The sequence below is a fragment of the Palaemon carinicauda genome, chromosome 42, assembly GCF_036898095.1.
Source record: "Palaemon carinicauda isolate YSFRI2023 chromosome 42, ASM3689809v2, whole genome shotgun sequence".
Classification (NCBI taxonomy): domain Eukaryota; kingdom Metazoa; phylum Arthropoda; class Malacostraca; order Decapoda; family Palaemonidae; genus Palaemon; species Palaemon carinicauda.
The window spans coordinates 9,443,751-9,468,193 of NC_090766.1; the positions used below are offsets into that span (position 1 = coordinate 9,443,751).

Consider the following 24,443-nt stretch of genomic DNA (forward strand, 5'->3'; position numbering starts at 1 on the left):
AGTAAAGTCGATCGGCGAAAGGGAACGAGAGGCGTCACCAATCGTGCAGACGTACCTTTGAGCGTTCCTGTTGTCTCTGTCACAGATCGCTCACCCTCACCATAGGAAAGGTGAGGTTAGCTTTTTATCCTCATCCTCGGATGAAGCTACGCATGGCAAAGTCTGGCGTCAGGCTTCCAGACCCCTTGAAAGAAAGGCGGATGTAGGCGCGCAGCGACGCGATCCATCACTGCAAGCGCGCAGCGATGCGATCCATCACTGCAAGCGCATGGCTCTAGCCATTGGGATTCGCCAGAGCGTTTTCAATTGTCTGCTCAATGTTCTCCTAAACATCCTAACAAAATGTTGGAAATTGACAAGGAGATAATTCAGACTGAGTCAGAGCTTATTCCTGAGTCTGGTGTTACGATACATGCACCAACGCTTCCATCAGACTGGATTCCATCTCCCGATTATGTGGAGCGTTATGCGAGCGATGAAGAAGGCTAATTCGCTGTGGAAGTTTCAACTCCTGTTTCGTCTAAAGTTGATCCTAAGGGGACCATGCTGCTTGACATGATGCAGCAACTCTCAACGTTTATGTATTCTTATCAGCCCGCGGTCAGCAAAGCGTTGGTTCGTCATGATTCCGATCGTGACGTGATGTCGTTCAGGCGGCCTACTTTTACACGCGATGTTGAGCGGGGTGATGGAACTGCTTTTACCAAGTCTGCTAGTGCTCAGAGTTCCTATTTCTCTTGACAGCGAACTTCGAGTGAGCATGACGTTGAGAGTCATCATTGCAGGCGCGACGACAAGCGCCAGGCTGCTGAGCGCGAAGTCACGCGCCAGGCGCCTGAACGTGACATGGAGCGCCTAGCTAAGCGTGACTTAAAACAAAAAGAATGTGACGTCGTATGTCAAGCAGACCATGACGCCAAACGTCAGTCGGACTCAGTACAGCATGCGCACGGACGTGACGGCTAGCGCAATATTATTGAGCGCCAAGTAGGCAAACAAACTGAACGACTTGATCACGTACAACGCGTGGCTGATGCTTGCACTCGCGAGCGGCGCCTTTCAGAACTAGAAACTGCTACACCAGCTGGAATTATTTTGGAAGAGGATCAGGATGATCATTCCTCCCTGGATGAGCCATTGTATATTGCCTCAGAGGAGGAAGGAAATAAAACACCACAACATTGTTGATCTCAAGAAGATTATGTTGATTTTTTCAGAATTATTTCCTGACAGTTTTACTCCTGTAGCCCCTCGCTCCCCTCCATCGGAGTTTACAGTGGGATTATCATCTAAAACGTCAAGGTTCACTAAGATGGTTCCCTCCTGCTCTTCTAAGAGAGCATTAAAATTGATGGAGAATTGGATGCAATCTAAGAGTGTTTCAGGAAAGACAAACTTCTGTTTTCCTCCAGCTAAGTTAGCCTCCAAGTCTAGCGTATGGTATCAAACAGGAGGTGTCCTAGGCTTTGGAGTTCCTGCCTCTGCTCAGGGCGACTTCTCGAGTTTGGTAGACTTCTCGCCGCTTAGCTATGAGAAGAACGAAGATTTTGTGGTCCATATCTGAGTTTGACCATCTTCTCAAGGGCATATATAGAGTTTTTGAAGTTTTCAACTTCCTTGACTGGTCTCTGGGTTCCTTGGGAAAGAAAGTTTCTGCTTTAAAGGACCCTGAGACTTCTAACCTTATCCATATAATGTCCTGCATGGACAAAGCTGTAGGAGATGGCTCAAATGAATTAGCAGCCCTATTCACAGCCATAGTTGTTAAGAAGAGAGAAACACTCTTCTCTCCTTGGGAGTCACTCCGTTCCAGAGGTCAGAGTTGCTTTATGCTCCTCTTTCTCCTCTTTTTTCCCTCAGGAACTAGTAAAGGAGGTGGCAGCTGCCCTTGCTCAAAAGGCTACTCACGACCTGGTCTCTAAATCAGCAAGGAAGGTTTTTCCAACATCCTTCTCTGCCCGTGGGTTCAAGGAGGATTTTACCTTCCCTCAAACAGTTTTTTCGTGGAAGGACAGTCGGTAGAGGCAGCTTCAGATCCGATAGTAGAAGGGCCAGAACAAAGAGAGGTTCTAGGTCAGGCAGAAGCATAGTCTGACTGCCTTCACCTTCAGACAGCAGTGGGGGCCAGGCTAAGCAATTTTTGGCAGGCCTGGGAGAAAAAGGGAGTGTACCCATGGTCCATCCTAGTGTTAAAGAAGGGATACAAAATCCCTTTTATCTCAAAACCCCCATTAATTTCAAATCCGGTGGATCTTTCTCCAAAATACAAGGAAGAATCAAAGAGGCAGGCTATGCAGCTTCAAATGTCTCTCTTGCTAGAGAAGAAGGCTATAGAGAGGGTACGGGACTTCTACTACAGACTCTTCCTGGTTCCCAAGAACTCGGGAGGATGGAGGTGCCCTCAACAACTACGTTCAGAAGACAAAGTTTACTATGGAATCCCAGAGTTCAGTTCTTGCGGCAGTAAGGAAAGGCGACTGGATGGTCTCATTAGAACTCCAGGATGCTTATTTTAATGTCCCAATTCACCCGAGTTGCAAATGTTACCTAAGGTTTGTGTACAGGAAGGAAATATTCCAGTTTCGGGCCTTGTGCTTCGGCCTCACCACAGCCCCTCTAGTCTTCACAAAGATCATGATGAATGTGGCAAGCATGCTCCACTCAAGAGGCATCAGAGCCTCCTTGCACTTGGATGATTGGCTACTAAGAGCCCCCTCACTCAATCGCTGTCTGTAGGATTTGCAGTCTAACTTTTCAGGTTTACAGTAACTTTTCAGGTTTTTCCATCACCTGCAAGAACACAGCTAGCTCTCCTAAGGCTTTGTGCCTTTCGAAAGGAGGAGTTTTGTTCAGTGAGGGAGTGGATGAGTCTCCTGGGAACCCTCTCTTCACTAGAACAATTTCTATGTCTAGGGAAACTAAATTTACGACCCCTTCAGTTCCATCTCAATTGCCATTGGAGCAAAGAGGACAGCCTCGACAAGGAGAGCATTCCTCTTACGGAACTGATAAAAGAGTGCCTTCGTTGGTGGAACAACATAAACAGGCTCCCGGAAGGTGTCTCTTTGGAACAAGAGCACCAGACCTTGTGTTGTTTTCAGACGCCTCAGACTCCGGGTGGGGAGCAACACTAGGTAAGTTGGATATTTCGGGTCTTTGGACAAAACAACAACCAAGTCTCCACATTAATCAAAAGGAGCTGTTAGCAGTCCTGTTGGCTCTCAAGGGGTTTAAGAAGCTAGTACTGAACAAAGTAATACAAATCAATGCAGACAATACCACAGCTTTGGCCTACATAGCGAAACAAATGGGAACGCATTCGAGGTCTCTTAACGAGTTAGCAAAAACTCTTCTCGTTTGGGCACATCAAAGAAAGATATCCCTATTGACAAGATTCATTCAAGGGGAAAAGAATGTGAGGGCAGACAGCCTCAGCAGGAGGAATCAAGTTCTCCCCACAGAGTGGACACTGCATCTAGATGTATGCAAGAAACTGGCGGATTTGGGGCCGCCCCCTTATAGATCTATTCGCAACCTCAAAAACCAAAAGACTAGAGAATTATTGCTCCCCAGTTCCGGATCTTGAAGCGTCACACACAGACGCGTTCCTGATCGACTGGTCACACCTAGATCTGTACGCTTTCCCAACATTCAAAGTGTTGCACAGAGTACTACAAAAGTTTGTGTCTCACGAGGGAACCAAATTGACGTCAATAGCCCCCTTCTGGACGTCAAGAGGTTGGTTCACAGTGGTACTAGAATGGATGGTGAATGTTCCAAGAAGCTTGCCATCGAGAATAGATCTTCTCAGACAACCCCACTTGGCAAGAAACCATCTAAACCTCCCAGCTCTACGTCTGACTGCCTTCAGACTATCGAAAAACTCGCAAGATCTAGAGGATTTTCGAAGGAGGCAGGCAAGGCTATTGCTAGAGCAAGAAGAACTTCTACTATCGGGTGTACCAATCCAAGTGGGAAGTTTTTAGAGCATGGTGTAAAACAAACTCAGTTTCTTCATCCAGTACCTCTATAGCTCAAATTGCTGATTATTTCTTGGCACAATCTCTCCTCTTCAACCATTAAAGGGTATAGGAGTATGTTAGCAGCGGTCTTCAGGCATAGACATTTAGACCTCTCGAATATCAAAGACCTTCATGATCTCCTTAGATCCTTTGAAACCTCTAAGAAACGTCAACAGGATTCACCAGCCTGGAATTTGGACGTAGTTTTAAAATTTCTTATGAGTGACAGATTCGAACCTTTGAACTATGCTTCTTTTAAAGATCTGACTTTAAAGACTTTATTTTTAGTAAGCTTACCAACAGCTAAAAGGGTCAGTGAAGTTCATGCTTTTAGCAAAAACATTGGCTTTAGAAACGGCAAAGCTATATGCTCCCTGCAGCTTGATTTTCTTGCCCAAAACGAACGTCCTTCTCACCCATGGCCAAAATCTGTCGAAATTGCTAACCCCTCTGATTTGGTGGGTGAGGAACTGGAGAAGGTTCTTTGTCCTGTTAGAGCATTAAGGTTCTATTTAGACAGGACTAAAGGTTTAAGAGGCACTTCAGAAGCTCTTTGGTGTTGTACCAACCGTGTTTCACACAATTGTACATAATTCCTTTTGTATATATTATGGTTGTATCTTCGCTCTTCCCTCGCACTAAAACGAACATGAAAATTCAAGTCTGGTTTTTCCTCTGTGATTTTGTCTGTCTTGTGAACTTGTCATGTCCTGTTGCCTTGAGGTTTTGTATACAGTATAAGGAGAGTGTTCCACAACAATATAACTCAGTCGTTTCCAATCTGCCTTTGATTTCACAACTACTCTCTCGGCCCGTCACATTGGTGACCCCGGAAGTCGACTCGCTTCCACCGCCTTCCACCCCCACCCCCTCGCCCCTCCATCGTTGGTACTATGACGGACTCTACGGTAGTTGGCGCTACGGCCTCTCCATTCAAACTTTCATCGTTTGCCAGCGGAGAGGCGTTTGCTTGGTTTCAGCGCGCAGAAGTCCAGTTTCGTATCAGGGGCGTGACTCGCTCAACCACCAAAGCGGATTATGTTCTCGCGGCGATACCCGAGGACACCTTCCCAGAAATATCCGACTGGCTTTGTGAACAAGGAGACACCCCAATAGCGTATGGCGACCTCAAATCATACCTTCTGCAGCAGTACTCGCCGTCGCCAGCCGCCCGTATAGCAAAGCTTTTTCAGCTCTCGCAACAACCGTTGGGGGACCAAAGGGCTTCGCTTGCCCTCAGGGAAATGACCAGTATCGCTCGCCTTCAACCTGCCGCAGACGGCTCTCCTCGTGAGGTGAACCTACTCCGTGCCCTTTGGATACGCCGTTTACCTGAACCTGTGCGCGCTGCCATACCCGATGTCGATAGTTTACCCATAAAGGACTTGATGACCAAAGCCGACGCCCTTATGGACAGCCACTTCAAGACCTCCATCAACGCCTCCACCCCTGACGACGAGGATGCCTATTCAACGTCATCCCAAGCTGACATGAATGCCGTAGGACATACACGCCTACCCCGTGACGTGCCGAAGCGGCGACAAAGCCGCTCACCACCCACCAATCGCTCGCGCCCCAACGAACGACTTCTACAGCCACTTACTACCTCCCATCCACCGCAGTTTTGCTACTACCACTTCAGATTCGGGGCAACCGCGAAGAAATGTGCCAAAGATTGTCAGTGGCCAAAAAACGTGTAAGTAGGCCATCGCTTGTGGCGGTGGCCTCCCATGTTTCTAATCTTTTCTTTTTACAGGATGCAGGAACGGGCGTGCGATTTTTGGTAGACACAGGTGCTTGTCGTTCTCTTTTGCCAAGGAAACTCTTCAAGGCACAACGTAGTCTGTCTACATCTGCCGACGTCCGCTTGGTAGCTGCCAACGGATCTGCGATACCCACCTACGGTTACGAGAACCTCACATTATCGTTCGGAAACGGTAAATTCAATTGGAAGTTTCTCGTTGCTGACGTCACAATGCCAATCCTCGGTGCGGATTTCCTCTCTCATTTCCACCTTCTGGTCGATGTCGCCCACCGACGATTGGTCAACGCAGACTCGTACTTGTCGACACCTCTTCAACCCGCCCCCTCTAACCTCGCTCTCCACATCAGCGCACCCACGGATGCCTACGCCCACCTCCTCACGTCGTACCCAGAAGTTTTCCGTCCAGAACTTCGCCAAACGCCCACGGTTCCTGCCAAGCACGGTATTTATCACCATATCAAGACGACGGGAGCCCCAGTCTTCGCAAAATTCAGACGTCTAGCACCGGAACGATTGGCAGCCGCCAAACAGACGTTCGCCGAAATGGAGAAAATAGGCCTTTGCCAAAAGGCCTCCAGCCCATGGTCGTCACCCTTACACATCGTTCTGAAGAAAGACGGCTCCCTCCGTTCGTGCGGGGATTACAGGCGCCTGAACATGCAAACAGAACCGGATCACTACCCCCTCCCAAACATTGCCGATGTAACCTCCTACCTGCACAAAGCAAAGGTTTTCTCTACGCTCGACCTCCTGAAGGGGTATTATCAGGTGCCTATGAACCCAGAAGACATCCCCAAGACCGCCATCACCACTCCGTTTGGCACATACACCTTCAATTACTCCTGTTTTGGCCTTCGTAATGCTGGGGCAACGTTTCAACGTCTCATGGATGGCATCTTAGGGGACCTCCCTTTCTGTGTATGTTATGTGGACGACATACTTGTGTTCTCCTCCTCAAAAGAGGAACACCTCCGTCACCTGCGCATCGTGCTCGACCGCCTGCAACAAAACGGCCTTGTAGTCCGGTACGACAAGTGTACCTTTGGCGCCAACGAAGTGTCGTTCTTAGGGCACCGTATCACTCCTGAAGGAGTCCATCCCCTCCCTGAGAAGGTAGCAGCCGTTCAGAATTTCCCCACGCCCTCGACCGTCAAAGCTCTGCAGGAATTCTTGGGCATGATCAACTATTATCACCGCTTTCTGCCAGCCATTGCCGCCACTCTTGCTCCCCTCTACGCCTCCCTCAAGGGCAAGCCAAAAGACTTGAAGTGGGGTCCCCTTCAAGAAGCGGCCTTCTGCAATGCAAAGAAGGCCCTATCAACTGCTGCGGCTCTCACTTTTCCTATCCCACACGCCCCTCTCCTCTCCACCGATGCCAGCGACGTCGCTATTGGTGCAGTACTCGAGCAGGTGGTCAAAGGCTCGCCCCGCCCATTGGCCTTCTTCAGCCGAAAACTGTCCAAGGCAGAATCGGGTTATTCTACCTTCGATCGAGAATTGCTGGCGGTGCACTTGGCTGTCCGTCACTTTCGCCATTTCTTAGAAGGTACGCCCTTCGTCATTCGCACAGACCACATGCCTCTGGTGCACGCCTTCACTCGACAGTCTGACGCCTGGTCCGCCCGTCAACGCCGACATCTCTCCGCCGTGGCTGAATACAATTGCACCCTCCAATACGTCCCTGGGAAAATGAATCCCGATGCCCTGTCAAGAAACACGTTGGCTGCCGTTCAACTGGGATTGGATTACAACGCCCTGGCTGAAGCCCAACGACAGGATCCAGAGTATCAAGCTTGTAGGACATCCTGCACGTCCCTCCGTTGGGAGGATTTTCCCCTCGAAAACTCCAACACCACCCTCCTCTGTGACGTCAGTACTGGTAGACCGCGACCTTGGATTCCTGCTCCCATGCGCCGACAGGTGTTTGATTTCATCCACGGCCTTTCACATCCCTCGTGCCGTTCTACTGCACAGCTGCTGAAGGCAAAGTTCATTTGGCACGGCATTTCTAAGGATGCTAAGGATTGGGTCCGTGCCTGTACTTCTTGCCAAACTTCCAAAGTACATCGACACACGGATTCAGGAGTGGGCACCTTTCCTCAACCTCAGCGTCGTTTCGCACACATTCACGTCGACGTTGTAGGCCCCCTACCCACATCACAAGGACATCGTTACCTGTTTACCGTCATCGACCGCTCCACTCGTTGGCCTGAAGCCATTCCCGTGGAAACTGCAACGTCCGCCTCATGTACATCTGCCTTACTCTCTGGATGGATTTCAAGATTCGGTATCCCTGAGCATATTACTTCTGACAGGGGAACCACTTTCACCTCTCAATTATGGACGTCATTAGCGAATCTCCTGGGCATCACCCTACATCACACAACGGCCTACAACCCCCGCTGCCAATGGAATGGTTGAACGTTTTCATCGCACCCTCAAAGCAGCTTTGATGTCCCGCTGCAAGGATTGCAACTGGTTTACTCAGCTTCCCTGGGTCCTCCTTGGACTAAGGACCACTCCTAAAGACGCCCTCGACGTCTCGGCAGCCGAAATGGTGTATGGCGACCCGTTGGTCGTCCCTGCCGAGTTTTTTCCTTCTACAACCTCCTCCGACGATCTCCAGCGCATACGTCACGTCGTGGGAAAATTTACTCCGTGCTGCCAGACTTACAAGCCCCCAGCGAAGCATCACATACCAACGGACTTGCACTCTGCAACGCACGTCTTCCTGCGCAACGACACCAGCAAGCCACCGTTAACGCCCCCTTACACGGGACCTTACCTTGTGATCCGACGCAGTCCGAAAGCATTCCTCCTAAACATTCGGGGCAAAGAAGACTGGGTCTCCATTGATCGTCTAAAACCTGCTTATCTTCTGCCAGATGACCCGCCTACAGTTCGCCTCTCTAGATCAGGGCGCCCTATTTAACATGTACAGTATGTCATTTTTAGGGGGGGAGCCATGTACCAACCGTGTTTCACACAATTGTACATAATTCCTTTTGTATATATTATGGTTGTATCTTCGCTCTTCCCTCGCACTAAAACGAACATGAAAATTCAAGTCTGGTTTTTCCTCTGTGATTTTGTCTGTCTTGTGAACTTGTCATGTCCTGTTGCCTTGAGGTTTTGTATATAAGGAGAGTGTTCCACAACAATATAACTCAGTCGTTTCCAATCTGCCTTTGATTTCACAACTCCTCTCTCGGCCCGTCACAGTGTGCAGTCAAAAAGCCTGCTTTACCAATGTCTAAAAATGCCTTATCATATTTCATAAGACTTTTAATTAAAGAAGCTCACACACACTTTGGTGAGGCAGATCTTAAGCTCCTGAAAGTTAAGACTCATGAAGTTACAGCTGTGGCAACTTCAGTGGCTTTTAAACAAAATTGTTCTCTGCAAAGTATAATGGATACAACGTTTTGGAGAAGTAAATCTGTATTCGCATCACATTATTTAAAACGTGTCCAGACTCTTTATGAGGACTGCTACACTTTTGGTCCATTCGTAGCAGTGAATGCAGTAGTAGGTGAAGGATCTACCACTACACTCCCTTAATCCCTAGTACCCTTATCCCCTCTTGGAACTTGTATATATTTTTATGATTGAAGGAAATTGTTAGACAATCTTCCACAATCTTTGACTTAGTCAGGTAGTCATTTGTTCCTTGAGAGCGCCCGGAACAAGGGTATTAGTTTAGGTCCTGTCAGCATATAGGTTATTCACCGCTTGACAGCTCCTAGAGTTTTTCAGCCCCCTGGGTGGATTGCTGGTTCTCAAAGGACAGCAGACTTATTAATGCAGAGAACCATTGAAGTCAGCTTCCTGAATAGGTACGAACCCTTAAGCTAAGTTTTGTTTTAAACTCTTATGTGAAATTCCATTAATGTTGCTGTCTCTGACCCGCCACCAAGGGTGTCAATCAGCTATTATATATAACCAGCGGGTAAGTTTAAATGTTTAAAAATTATATTTTCATAAAATAAATTTTTGAACATAATTACCCGCTGGTTACATAACTTAAAATCCCCCCCTTCCTCCCCTTTAGAGACCTATGGGCATGGAAAATCTGACACTAGGAGGGATAGTTCGACCTAGCTCCGTGGTGGCGCTAGTGTATAACTGGCATATCTATGCGATTGCCGTGAGTTTTGAATTTTCTGCCGGACAGAAGTATAAAGCTATTACTGTATATATAACCAGCGGGTATGTATGTTAAAAAATTTATTTTAATATGAAAATATCATTTTACTTTGCTATCTCTTCCATAGCTCAATTAATTGACAGGTTAGGGGACTCTTAATCCCTTCAGCACTGCTACGTTTGTGTTTTATCATACGGTAAGAAATAGAAGCAATGTATACATTGGGAGGGTTAGGGTTATAAGGTAAGGTACTTTTTACCAGGAAGTTGCTGAAGCTCCACCCACTATTTATTTCCGCCAATAAATATCTGATGGACATCGTGATATCATCTTATGAGGTATGGGGAGGGCTTCCTTGAATAATTAGCCAGTGTTCCTCAGGCAGTCATTTGTGAAGGATTATTGTAATTTTATGATTCTGAACGTTGTGAATTTGAATTCTAAACACTATTCTATTTTTGTCCTATTTCACTTAGTTTTTGTTCTTGGGTGATGATATTGCTTTTGAATTAGGGTCTGAGTACTTGCCAGATAGCTCAGATGAAGATTGCAGTGATAGTGATGATATGTATGTATAATGTTGTATATTATTTTTGCTATTGTATTGTTGGCTGCAAGTGAATGTTGATATACTGGCAATCAAAGGGGTTTCTCAAGCAATATGCTGTAGGTTGCAGTGCGATGGAGTAGTAGCGGAGGAGTTGATCCTTTTCTTTTTTAAATACACAAAATAGGACAAAAATAGAAAATAGTTTAGAATTCAAATTCATAACGTTCATTATCATAGTTACGATAATCCTTCACAAATGACTGCTTGAACACTGGCTAAGTATTCAAGAAAGCCCTCCCCATACTTCATAAGATGATGACATCACGATGTCCATCAGATATTTATTGGCGGGAATGAATAGTGGGTGGAGCTTCAGCAACTTCATGGTAAAAAGTACCTTACTTTATAACCCTCCTTATTTTTACTCAAGAAAGCCTAGATGTAAAGGCTCATTAGAAGTATACAGCCTACATTGAACAAGCCTTTGCAAATAGGAGTAAGAAAACTTGTGTAACAGCTATGAGCTTAGTCTTTAAACCTTATATCTACAGTACTTAGATAAGGATGGCTTTAGTCACATTAATCTTCACTGCCTGATACCCTTTTCATATAGTTTCAAGAAGTTTTTCAAAATATAATTCTTTCCCATGATAATGCTGTGAAGGGAAGATACTCTTAAATAGCATTTCAATTTACACAATTTGACTTCTGACAAAATTTAATAGAAAGTATTTCGTACATTATAAGTTTTAGGACATTTAAGGTACAAAAAGCTTCTATGGATCTAACGACAGGTTTTTTTTATTTCAGACGGACCAGTTTTTGATACTTGATGGTCAATACAAGGAACTAAGATATCAATACCATGTTCATCATATGGTAAAGCTATCAAAGGCCTCAGGTGGTCTTTTTGTCGTCTGGATCTACAACTTCTAGAGGTAAGACATTGATAAAACTCGGGCTGCTATACAGAACTTGTTTAAACAGGAGACTGCCTTTGACAGTCTGGTGCATTGATGAATTCAATTGTTTTTACCAAATCCCAATTGAGAATTTCCAACAAACAGGGCTATAAAAGTAACTTGCCATCTGAAGACTGTTTTAGCTTTAAAGATATCAGACTTTAATGATACATTAGTAATTAGTCTTTAGTAAATATTTGAAGGGGATAGTGTTTCTGGAAAATATGGTGGGGGATATTAGTATCTCAAGCAGGTTTTTTTTTATTAAGGGTATTATTGTTTGTCTTGTTATTCAATTCCAAACATAGTTCAGTGGTTTTGTTTTATGAAAATATTTGTTATTGGTCTTGCAATTCTTAGCGTATTTCTATCATATTTAGGTACAATGTAGAGGTTAAAAATGTCTTCTCTTCAGAGTCCAGAGAATATTTGAATTTATTTTGATGCAACATTACTTAGACACAGTTGATGTCAGTAGCAGAAGCAACCCACTGTCTGTATGGGTAAAAATGTCAAACGAAATACAATAGTGCAAATGAATTATTGAAGTTAGTTGTGATAACGAGTACAGTAGTAAGAAGTTGTAGATACTACAGGGTATTTTTAAAGGAATACAAACCATGTCTAATTCTACAGATCTGCTTGTTTGTTTGATTCCTGTGGTTGTAATTGGTGTAGATAAAAGTTGAAACACATTGCTATTATCTAGCAACCACTGTGCAATCCAGGTAGGTAGCTATTTTGTATCAATACATTAATAAAAAGAAATAAATTTTGAAGTTAGATTATAGAGAACTTTGAGTAAATGCAAGAGATGTACAGTAGGTGCTGATAATACTGTATGTTGAAAGATATTAGAGGTAAATTTTATTCGATTTTTGGTAGGGTGTTATTCACGTTCAGTGAGATATAGTCGCATTAGAAATTGTTTATAAATGAACACACTTAGCAGTTCAAGGTTTTCTGGGATAACACTGGTCCGGGCTGTAGCTTTTGTCTTTGATATATCCTCCTGAAAGTCAGAGGTATTCACAGCGTTTAGGTTCTTGTGGTAGAAAGTTCCCCTAGAGTACCACCAAGTTCACAAGGAGGGTCCCTTGGAGTAGGAAGGTTCCCTAAGGGTAGGAAGTCTTGGTGTGAGAACGTGAGGTATAAAAATGCAAGGCTTTAGAAAGGTGGTCTTATCATTAATTAATTCGATAAAATTGTAAGTTCCTCTTTGCCTAGTCCTTAAGAGATGATAAAAGGAACCTTTGAAAATAACATTTATAAAGGGAAATTTTAACCCTTTTACCCCCAAAGGACGTACTGGTACGTTTCACAAAACCCATCCCTTTACCCCCATGGACGTACCGGTACGTCCTTGCAAAAAAATGCTATAAAAATGTTTTTCATATTTTTTGATAATTTTTTGAGAAAATTCAGGCATTTTCCAAGAGAATGAGACCAACCTGACCTCTCTATGACAAAAATTAAGGTTGTTAGAGCAATTTAAATAAAATATACTGCAAAATGTGCTTGGAAAAAAATAACCCCCTGGGGGTTAAGGGTTGGAAATTTCCAAATAGCCTGGGGGTTAAAGGGTTAAGGATTTTTTTTATAATGACTGGTTTCATGATAGTTATATAAAGCAGTTAGAATTTCCTTTTTTAAAAGAAGTTAACCAAATAGAATAGTAATAAAGAACTTAGGACGAAAATGAAGGGGAAATATTACTAATTTTCTCCCTTGCTGAAACAGGTAAACTTGATCCGTTTTTCATATTAGTTGAAATTGTCTTGAAAAGGATATTGCCAGGTCCGATTAGTTGTAATAATAATAGCAATAATATTCTGTTTGTTCCAACACAGAGACTTACCTCGAACTACTTTCTTAGGAGGTACCTGGAATCTCCTCTCATCCGACCAGAGTTTTGTGTAGTTTACCCTTCTTCCATTTTCTGTGAGGACTACCTCAGGCGGAAGGATACGTGCCCTGAGGCTAATCCCGAGTCAGGCCGTGTGCTAGCTTGGGTCTCGACCCTCAGTAAGTTCTCTGGTCGCGTCGTGATATCATCTCGACGCTCTCCTTATCTCAGTGCGACTCGTTGTGTCCCGCGTGTCTCCCACGTGTATCGTTGTGCTCTCCCTTGTGTTCTCGCGGTATCGCTTGATAACCTTGTGCCTTCCCTTTGTGTTTCCACGTGCGATCCTTATCCTTTTATCCTTTCCATTGCGTTCCTGTGTCTTTCGGTGTTGTGTTAGTGTGTGATGGAGCATCCCCACCGTTGTCCTGGGCCTAGGGCCGGGAAGTCGTGTGGTGCGTTTTTATCCAAGCCGGAGGTAGATCCGTATTCCCTTTGCTCGTCCTGCAGGGGTAGTGTGTGTTCTCCATCGGACACGTGCCCGGAGTGCGTGTCGTGGAATGAGGTGCAGTGGGTACGTTTTGGTACGAAAAAAAAGAAGTCTTCCAAGAGGTCGCCCAGGAAGACTAGCACCTCTTCGCCTTTGATGTCCCCAGGAGGAAAGTCTGATGGGGTTTCCCTTCCATCTTCCCCTACCCAGAGTAGGGGACGAGGTAAGTCCGTTGCGGGGAAGAAACCATCGGTTCTTCCCCAGGAGTATTGTCTTCGGGATAGTGGGGTTGCTGCTTCTTTACAGGCAAGGGGGGGCCTGAAGGTGAGGTTGGTGGGGGTCCTCGAGACGATGCCCTTATGCTTGTGGGTCACGTCTCATCGGATGAACCCATGTGGAGTAAGAATGTCCCTGTTTCTTCGCCCGCTTCATGGGCTTATATTTCAGGTACCTCCGCAGCTGAAGGCGCCCCAGAGAGGGAAAAGACTTCGTTGGCGGATCCCCTTGCATGGCTGCCCCCGAGGACGCCCTGTAGATCCCCGTTGAGGACAGAGGAAGGCCTTAGATCATGGTTTCAGAACGTCGAGCGGCCGCGATCTCCCCTAGCTCTTTTTTCGTCAGTTCCAGATGTGTTTCTGCAACCCTCGACCTCCGGAACACAGCAAGTCGTCAAGCCTCCCACTCTCCATGCCCCTGCCCCAAGGACATGTTAGAGGATTCGTCAGAACCTTCAGCGGCAGGGTCCTCAGTCTCGTCGGAAGGAGAAGTACAGAGGAGACATCGGCGAAAACGCGATAGATCCAGGAGAAGGCGCTCCCATTCGAGGTCACGTTCCAGGTCGCGGCATGGAAGAAGACAGTCCAGGTCCCCGAGGAGAAAATTCAGGAGGAGCAGATCTCCAAGGGAAGAATGGGTCCTCGTCCCCCGCAGTAAGCTCGCGGACTTCACTTCGATCCCGAGCACTTCGGGTTGGTTCCCCAGAGATAAGTCGCCAGGAAGGTCCTCCTCCAGCCACAAGCTTGACCCTCGGAGAGACGCGACCACCTCAAGAACCCCTTCCGACAGGTGTAAGACCGCGAAAGCGCCGACTCAATCCGCCCAGCGGAGGAAGTCTCCTTTTCGGACGGGCAGCCTCGTCGAGTCATCGAAGGCAGCTCTGACTCTGGACAAGCAGGGACGGCTTCCTCCGTCGGGCAAGCCCACGGAAGCCGCGCCCTCCATGATGAAGGACAGACAGAGGACGGAAGTGCTCGCCTCCGCGGCAGTGCCCATCCTACGACTACAACTTTGTGCGGAGGCGCCCGTCGGGACAGTGGCTCAACACTAGACGGAGGACGCTGACGATGACACGGAGGCCGCACCAGCGGAGGACTCGGCCTATAGGAGGGTGTTAGGCCTCATAAGGAAGCACCACAGGATAGAGGAACCTGTTCCCTCCGACGAAGATGCCTGGCGTTCTAGCCTCAATAGGCTAATGGAGGCCCCCGTCCAACAAAAACCCTTCTTAGCTCTGCCTGTGGCCAGAGACGTGAGACTTGGTCGTACTCACATCAACGAGGTTGTGGCGGGCAATGCGGAAGCCCCCAAATCGCAAAGTACCTCGAAGTTACTCCAGGGACTGAGGTCCCAGAGTAAATTCTATTTGCCGGAAGGACAATGACCAGGAGCCTGTAAGATGGAAGCCTCCCTTGAAGTTTTAGGCCAGGGAGCCCCGGAAGACAGAGCCTCTTCAGCTCCAATCTGTTTCTCCCGGTCAGAGGCGACGATGATGGAGGAGATGGCTAAGGACCTAGTCAACGTCGCCTCCTGGTTAGACTGGTGGGCCTCAACTCTAGTGGGCATCCAGGCCTCCTACGACCTATCAGTTCCAGCTAACCAAGCGCTCCTGAAGGAACTAATTATCTCGGGAGGTAGGGCGTTAAAGTTATTAACGTTCCAGTCTCTACTGTAGCTCAGTCGGCCAACTGGGTACTTAAAAGAAGGGACACGGTATTGAGCAAGTTGTCCAAGCGGATCCCGGACAGAGAGGCGAGGGCCTTGAGGAGCCTGCCCGTGTGGGGTGACGTGCTTTTTCCCCTGAAGGAGGCGGAGGAGATTATGGAGAAGGTGATGAAGAGGAATGAAGTGAGCGTCCCCAGACCCCAAGCCATGAGGAGGCCTGCTCACAGGAGACCTGCGTCCAATGGCCCCACTACTCCTCGAGCCTCTCCTAGCCAGACAAGGAGAGATGTTCCTTCTACGTCTTGGTCGCAGCCGTCGCAGACCCCCCGTAGAGGAGCACCGTCAGCCCCAGCCACTTTTAGAACGTCATACTCCGCCTCCAGGAGAGGAGCACCGTCAGCCCCAGCCACTTTTAGAACGTCATACTCCGCCTCCAGGAGAGGAGCACCGTCAGCCCCAGCCACTTTTAGAACGTCATACTCCGCCTCCAGGAGAGGAGCACCGTCAGCCCCAGCCACTTTTAGAACGTCATACTCCGCCTCCAGGAGAGGGCGTTCAGGTAGGTCCTCCAGAAGAAAATAGGGTGAGAGGCCCCCTACTCCTGCCCAAGCCTCGGGTAGGGGGGTGCCTCAGACTTTTTTGGAAAGCATGGAAAGACCACGGAGCGGAACCGTGGACAGTGACGGTGTTGAAGGAGGGGTACAGACAACCGTTCCTGGCAGAACCACCACCTCTGATTCCGGCCAGACAGGCGGAGTGGTTGGCACCCAAGGATCCTTTGAAGAGGACAGCCTTACAGGAAGAAGTCTCCACGATGTTGGCGAAAGGAGCAATGGAAACGGTACAGCAACCGGGCCCGGGTTTCTACAGTCGACTCTTTCTGGTGGAGAAAGTGACGGGAGGTTGGAGACCGGTCATAGATCTGTCAGCTCTCAACAAGTTTGTGTGCAAGACTGACTTAAAGATGGACACCCCGAATTCGGTCCTAGAGTCCTTGAGGGAAGGGGACCTCATGATGTCCATAGACCTCAAGGACACTTATTTTCAGATCCCAATTCACCCCTCCAGCAGGAAGTATCTTCGGGTGAGATGGGGTGCCCAGATCTTGCAGTTCAAGACCCTCTGCTTCGGTCTGTCAACAGCGCCTCAGGTCTTCACGAGGGTCTTTGCGACAGTCTCAGGATGGGCTCACGAACGGAGTATTCGCCTGATTCGTTACCTGGACGACTGGTTGCTCCTTTCATCGTCAGAGGAAGTTTTGAAGGAACAAGGCGCGGAGCTACTGCAGTTCTGCAAAGTTCTGGGCATCACCGTCAACCTGGAGAAGTCCCACTTGTCTCCCTCCACCAGGATGACTTACTTGGGGATGGTTCTGGACTCCCTGCTAGTGAGAGCCTTTCCATCGGAGGAAAGGTTGAACAACCTATACCAGGTCGTCCGTCCTTTCTTATCAGGACAACCCAGGAAAGCGAAGGATTGGCAGAGGTTCATAAGTCACCTAGTATCATTGGAGAAACTGGTTCCCCAAGGGAGACTCAAATTCAGGAGTATCCAGTGGAACCTTAAGGGACTCTGGAACCAAGTAGACTCCCCCCACAAGGTAGTTCCCGTTCTTCCAGAGACGAAAGAATCCCTGGAGTGGTGGCAAGATCGGACGAACACCCTCAAGGGGATGCCCTTCGCAGCCGAGCCTCCCGAGATGCTTCTCTTCACAGACGCCTCCAAGGAAGGACATGGCACACACCTTCTCAGGAAGTCAGCAAGGGGCGTTTGGACGGAGGAAGAAAAAGCACAACACCACAACATCCTAGAGATGAGAGCTGTTCGGAAAGCGTGCCTACAGTTCGTCGGTCTTCTATGGGGAAACACAGTGGCGTTGATGTGCGACAACGCCACAGTACAGTGAACCCTCGTTTATCGCGGTAGATAGGTTCCAGTCGCGGCCGCGATAGGTGAAAATCCGCGAAGTAGTGACACCATATTTACCTATTTATTCAACATGTATATTCAGACTTTTAAAACCTTCCCTTGTACGTAGTACTGTTAACAAACTACCCTTTGATGTACAGAACACTTAATGCATGTACTACAGTACCCTAAACTAAAACAGGCACAAATATTAAAGGTGATTTTATATCATGCATTTCCTAAACATGCTAAAAAGCACGATAAAAAATGGCAACCAATGTTTTGTTTACATTTATCTCTGATCATAATGTAGAAACAAACTGGAGGTAGAGCTTTGCTTATTACCCAGACATATTTCCCATACTTTTCCCTTAGAACTACATCACATCTTCCTACTTTAGATATATAGATATATATATATATATATATATATATATATATATATATATGTGTGTGTGTGTATATATATATATATTTATATGTATACACATATACATACCTACATATATACATAAATACATGCATACATATATATATATATATATATATATATATATATATATATATATATTATATATATATATATTACTGTATATATGGGTTATGGAAAAAATCCGCGAAGTGGTGAATCCGCGATGGTCGAACCGCGAAGTAGCGAGGGTTCACTGTAGTAGCATACTTAAAGAAACAGGGAGGACTGAAATCGAAGGAGTTGTGCGATCTCATGTTGGAGTTCCTGAATTGGCCAGTCAGAACAAATCGTGATCACAGCGAGGTTCATTCCAGGAAAAAGAAATGTCCTGTCCGACGGACTCAGCAGGATGGGCCAGGTGGTGGGAACCGTGTGGTCTCTGCACCCAGAAGTAGCCAGGCTCATCATCCAGAAGTGGGGTTCGCCAGTAATGGATCTTTTCGCAACAAGGCTGAATGCACAACTCTTCGTATTCTGTTCTCCTGTCCCAGACCCAAAGACGGCATTGGAGGACGCCTTCCAACACAGGTGGGACAATCTGGACATATACGCTTTTCCTCCCTTCACGTTGATCAGGCAAGTGCTCAACAGGGTAAGGACAGCTCACAACCTAAGGATGACTTTGGTAGTGCCCTGGTGGCCGGAGAGGGAGGTTCGCGGATCTAAAAGAGCTAGCGTGCTTTCCCCCGTGGTCTCTGCCAGACAGCCCCACTTCCAAAGGTTCCACGACAATCCTCGATTTCTTCGCCTTCACGCATGGAGGTTATCGAGCGTCTCCTAAGGAAGGAGGGGTATTCGGCAGGGACAGCGGAAAGAATGTTGCGTTATCTGAGGCGTTCATCGGCAGCGGTCAACCAGGCAAAATGGACCACATTTACGAAATGGTGTTCCTCCAGAAACATCAAGCCACTAAGGGCTTCTATCCCGGACATTGCGGACTTCCTCGTACACGTGGTCGGCTTGTCAATACCGGCCATCAAGGGAGTCCGTGCAGCCTTAGGCCAAGTTTTCCTCCTGAAGGGCATTGTTCTGGGTTCCTCAAGACACACATCTATGCTCATCAGGAGCTTCGAACAAGCATGTCTCCCTCAAGCCTCCAGGGTACCGCAGTGGGACGTGGCAAGAGTTCTGAAGATGTTAAGTGAACCCCCGTTCGAACCCTTGAAGGACATAGTGGACAGGGAGCTCACCCTCAAGACTGTCTTTTTGTTAGCTTTAGCGTCAGCAAAGAGGGTGGGGGAAATCCACGGGTAGTCCTATGAAATCTCACATGCGAAGGGTTGGCGTGAGATCTCCTTCAAGTTCGTCCCATCGTTTGTGGCTAAGACCCAGAATCCAGCTGTCTGGGATCCCAAGTTCGAGGGCTTCACAATTCCAGCAATTCCTCGGTCAGGTAATCCGGAGGATTTGAAGTTGTCCCATCAGAGTCGTAAGGAAATATCTGGAAAGGACGGCTAGTCTCTGCCCTGGTATCAAGAACCTCTTCGTCTCCACGGGCACAGTGAAAAAGCAGGTCTCAAAGAACACCATCTCCTTTTGGCTAAGGCAGGTGATTATCAGGGCCTATAGCAGTGCGGGTCTTCCCCTGCCAGGTAACCCCAGGCCCCATGACATTAGAGGTCTAAGTACCTCCCTAGCCTTCGAGAAGAATATGGCAGTGGCTCAGATCCTTAGAGCAGGAACCTGGTCGAACCAGTCTACCTTCACAACTCACTACCTCAAGGAATGTTCGAGGAAGTCTTTAGACGGGTTCTCTATAGGAACAGTCATCTCCGAGCTCCAGAGGATTTAACGGTGTAGCCCCAGGTACAATAGTGTGTAGCAAGACAAGAGACACAGGTTCGTTTACCTATCCCCCTTGTCCTTCCTTTCCTTTTTTCCTTCCCCCCGCAGATAACTCGGGTAGAGCCTGCACAAGACATCAGTTCACAACATCGTCATTGGACAAAGCATCGAGGAATGTTTTAAGGGTGAGTTACCTAGAGACTAACACGAGCTCTTTGTGTAGTTTTCCCTAAGTTTCGTTTTCCGGCCAACTTTGAACCTAGTCTCCTATCTAGGTCCCTTGCCGTCCTGCTTAGTTGGGTCTAGAGGTCAGGAAGCCGCTCCCACCTCCTAAAGTGTAAGTCTCCTAAGAAAGTAGTTCGAGGTAAGTCTCCGTGTTGGAACAAATCACAAATTCTAAGTAATTTGTATTATTCCTAACATACTTACCGAGAACTACTTTCATCTAATGGACCTCCCTTCCTTCCCCGAGTGCCTTACTGACCCTTAGGTAATTAAGCATCCAAGAACTTACTGAGGGTCGAGACCCAAGCTAGCACGCGGCCTGACTCGGGATTAGCCTCAGGGCATGTATCCTTCCGCCTGAGGTAGTCCTCACAGAAAACGGAAGTAGGGTAAACTACACAAAACTCTGGTCGGATGAGAGGAGATTCCAGGTACCTCCTAAGAAAGTAGTTCTCGGTAAGTATGCTAGGAAAAATACAAATTACTTAGAATTTGTGATTTTAATGATATTTAGCTTGAAGTCAGTATCTATTAAATATATAGTTACTGCAACAAAGAGTGAATGGAACTTAGTTAAGTTTGTCTAATGAAATGCAAGAGATTACAAAAATAAGCAAAGAGTTGCTCTCTAAGTGACCCTTCTGGTAGTAAGAACCCTTCTAGATATAAGATGCTTGAAGGCTAATTATGTATCTCTCATTGTTTTTATTTCAGAATATTTGAAGGATTATCTCTGATTTTTTTTTCAGACAATAAATTGCAGATTTTTAGGAGGCGAGTACAAGTTCAAAAACATTTATAAGAACTGAAATTTACAAGACTTGAAAAGTCAGGAAGATCATGATCTACGTATTTTGAAGGAAATTGTGTTTGGAGATTGTAATGAGGTAGGTTTTTCAATGCTTCTTTGGGGGAAATATTTAACTTGAGTGGGATAATATATCTTAAAGGGAATTGTTTAATTTGAAGATTTAAAACTACCACATTTTTTTTCTACTCAAAACTAGCTGAATTGAATAGTACAGTTACAGAAACTTAACTTGTTGGTGAAATTTGTATGTCAGTGCCCCAGCCAATATCACTTTTTAATATTCTTAATTTATGTAATATTCTTAATTCATTTTTTAATATTAGAATTGCAAGAAAAGAGTGAATTCCATACAATCTTCTAATATTCTTATATTCTATAAAAGAAATTCTCATATTTTACAAAAAAACCATTAAGACTGTCTTGTAATCTGTCATTAATTTTGTGGGTCAGTCTTGTTGCATTAATTAAAAGTTTGATATTCGACACATACAGTGAGAACGTAAGCAGGAAGTACCTTTACTCAGAAATAGAGACCTGATTTAGGGACTACTTAGCACCTTTACTCAGAAATAGAGACCTGATTTAGGGACTACTTAGCACCTTTACTCAGAAATAGAGACCTGATTTAGGGATTTCTTAGCAAATTTTTCAAATCAAGGAAGGGTTGTGATCAATGTCTGCACTCGTAGTAGTCTACCTGGTTGTGTATACATTTTGAAATGGGTAAAAGTTAAGCTAGGTCCATGTACCTATGGTTATGATAAAAATTCATATTCTGATACTAATATATCTTTCTATATCACAACACAATACGATACACTATCTTTGGTCATTTCATTAACTTTTCCTGTAAGTGTAACTAGATAAAACTTCAGAATTAGTAAATCACTACAGATGTCTAACACTAGTCAAAATTCTCACTAACTCAACTTTGCCTCTTTGTAAAAAGGACCTAGATACCCCTTTGCTCTATGTAAAAAGGACCGAGATACCCGTTTGCTCTATGTAAAAAGGACCGAGATACCCCTTTGCTCTGTAAAAAGGACCTAGGTATCCCCTTTGCTCTATATAAAAAGGACCTAGATACCCCCTTGCTCTGTAAAAAGGACCTAGATACCCCTTTGCTCTATGTAAAAAGGACCTAGATACCCCTTTGCTTTATGTAAAAAGGACCTAGATACCCCTTTGCTTTATGTAAAAAGGACCTAGATACCCCTTTGCTCTACATAAAAAGGGACCTAGATACCCCTTAGCTCTATGTAAAAAGGACCTAGATATCCCTTTGCTCTTTGTAAAAAGGACCGAGATATCCTTTTGCTCTATGTAAAAAGGACCGAGATACCCCTTTGCTCTATGTAAAAAGGACCAAGATACCCCTTTGCTCTATATCAAAAGGACCTAGATACCCCTTTGCTCTATGTTAAAAGGACCTAGATACCCCTTTGCTTTTTGTAAAAAGGACTTAGATACCCCTTTGCCCTATGTAAAAAGGACCTAGCTACCCTTTATTCAAGGCCTGGTTAAATCCTATTGCCTTCATCCTTGTCCTTGTCTATAGATCTTAGTGCGAGATGACACAATTAACTTTTTTCTCGACTCCTCAGATAATTATCACGGAGAAAAATCAAGTGGAGAAAGTGGTGATCAAGAAAGCATCAAGATCCCAAGAAAAGAGGAAGAATTGTCTGCAATAACAGAAAGTTGCATCACTAGCGACAATTGTTTGTGGAGCAAATTGATTTACAAGCAAAAAATTAAGCCCCTTTAGCTCAAAATGTATTGAAGTGCCACAGTCCCAATGGAATATTTGGGCCATATTGCTGCATCAGAAAAGTTTCCTTCTTAATAATTTAAACCTTACCAGGAAAAGAAGTTTGCATATGCTGTCATTTTCTATATAGAATAAATTATAACAGATAGTAGAGATGTTCATATATGTTAATTATACAACTAAGTTTAGTAGGTCAGATATCAGGGAAGTTTATCATTTTAAGGTACATAACCACCCAAAAATGGAATCTGGTAGCTATTAAGTTCATTGTATACTCCTGAGTGTTTTAAGCTGTCAAAATTCTATAGCTATCAACTCTAGATACAATTTGTTAGACCAGTGAGGTAATTAACATTATTCAAAGTAATTTTCCTAAAGTTTACGTTGGTAATTGCAAGCTTTGGAATATGTACGAAGAATAGCATTTTAGTTTTGCAAAAATGTTTTTGCGATAGGGATAATTTTGTGACATGGAACTGCCTGGGTAATTACTAAATTGACCAGGTATTTTTTGCAAAATGAGCTATGATTGCTAATAGTATTAACCCTTTTACCCCCAGGCTTTTTGGAAATTTGCAACCCTTAACCCCCAAAGGGTTACTTTTTTCCCAGCACATTTTGCAGTATATTTATTTTAAATTGCTCTAACAGCCTTAATTTTTGTCATAGAGAGGTCAGGTTGGTCTCATTCTCTTGGAAAATGTCTGAATTTTCTGAAAAAATTATCAAAAAATATGAAAAACTAATTTTTATAGCATTTTTTTGCAAGGACGTACCGGTACGTCCATGGGGGTAAAGGGATGGCTTTTGTGAAATGTACCAGTACGTCCTTTGGGGGTAAAAGGGTTAATCTGTATTATAGATAAAGCTGAACTAGCTTCCATTAGGGTATGAAAGTGTAGTTACGGCATTCATTGCAATTAATCAATTATGGCAAAGTTTAGAACTTGCATTATATCAACATTTTGTTCAATACAAGTGGCATATATTGAAAATCTTGGATAGTTACAATCCATGGCAGGAAATATTCACAAAGAGAATTTGCTATCATTTTTAAGTACCTGATAGGCTCCAAGGTTTAATTCAGGTTTACCATGAAAGTAATACATCTTGTTAAACTTTAAATATGTTATGGTAAAGAAAATTATACTCTAGATTCTGTTTATCAAAGGCAATATTATCATTGAATTTCTGCATATATCAAGTCACTGTCGGTGTGTAGATGTCCCAAACTGAAAATTTTACTTTCAAGGGAGTTTGGTATCAATAATGGTATTTTAGATTTTAGGGTATGAATCCGTTAGCAACCTTTACTGTAATGCCTTAATTGACAAAGCGCACTCAAAATTATAATTTTAGAGAGAGGTTGATATAGTGATAATTAATCGAAAAAAAGGTCAAACTGAAGTTTGAGAATGCGATTTAATAAATTCAAATCGAGAGTCGTGCTTTAAAAGAAGTTTGATATTAGTATTAAAATTTTAGTAAACATTAACTTAGTAGTGCTATTAGATAGGCATTTGACATGGTAGAAAATATTGTAGGTGTGAATTGATCTGTGAACTCTATTCATATTTGCAAACTTTTGGGTTGTTCCATTATTAACGGTAGTTTCGGGTATTTGGATTAATAAGTAAATTAAAAATGGAACTGTTTAATGGAAGTTCAAGATAGTGAATAAGTACAACTCGGTTATCTACAAAGATTGATAAGTAGCATCAGTTACGAAGGTTCATTCCGGTTATTGTTAG

At 45.0% G+C, this 24,443-nt stretch overlaps 1 long non-coding RNA gene across 1 annotated transcript; it reads left to right on the forward strand.

The window, feature by feature from the left end:
• Nucleotides 1-11,292: 11,292 nt before the first annotated feature.
• LOC137632930 (uncharacterized) lies at nucleotides 11,293-22,758 on the forward strand. Its single transcript, XR_011042142.1, has 3 exons — nucleotides 11,293-11,422; nucleotides 20,860-20,997; nucleotides 22,526-22,758. It is a non-coding gene; the product is annotated as an uncharacterized lncRNA (long non-coding RNA).
• The last annotated feature ends 1,685 nt before the right edge of the window (nucleotides 22,759-24,443 follow it).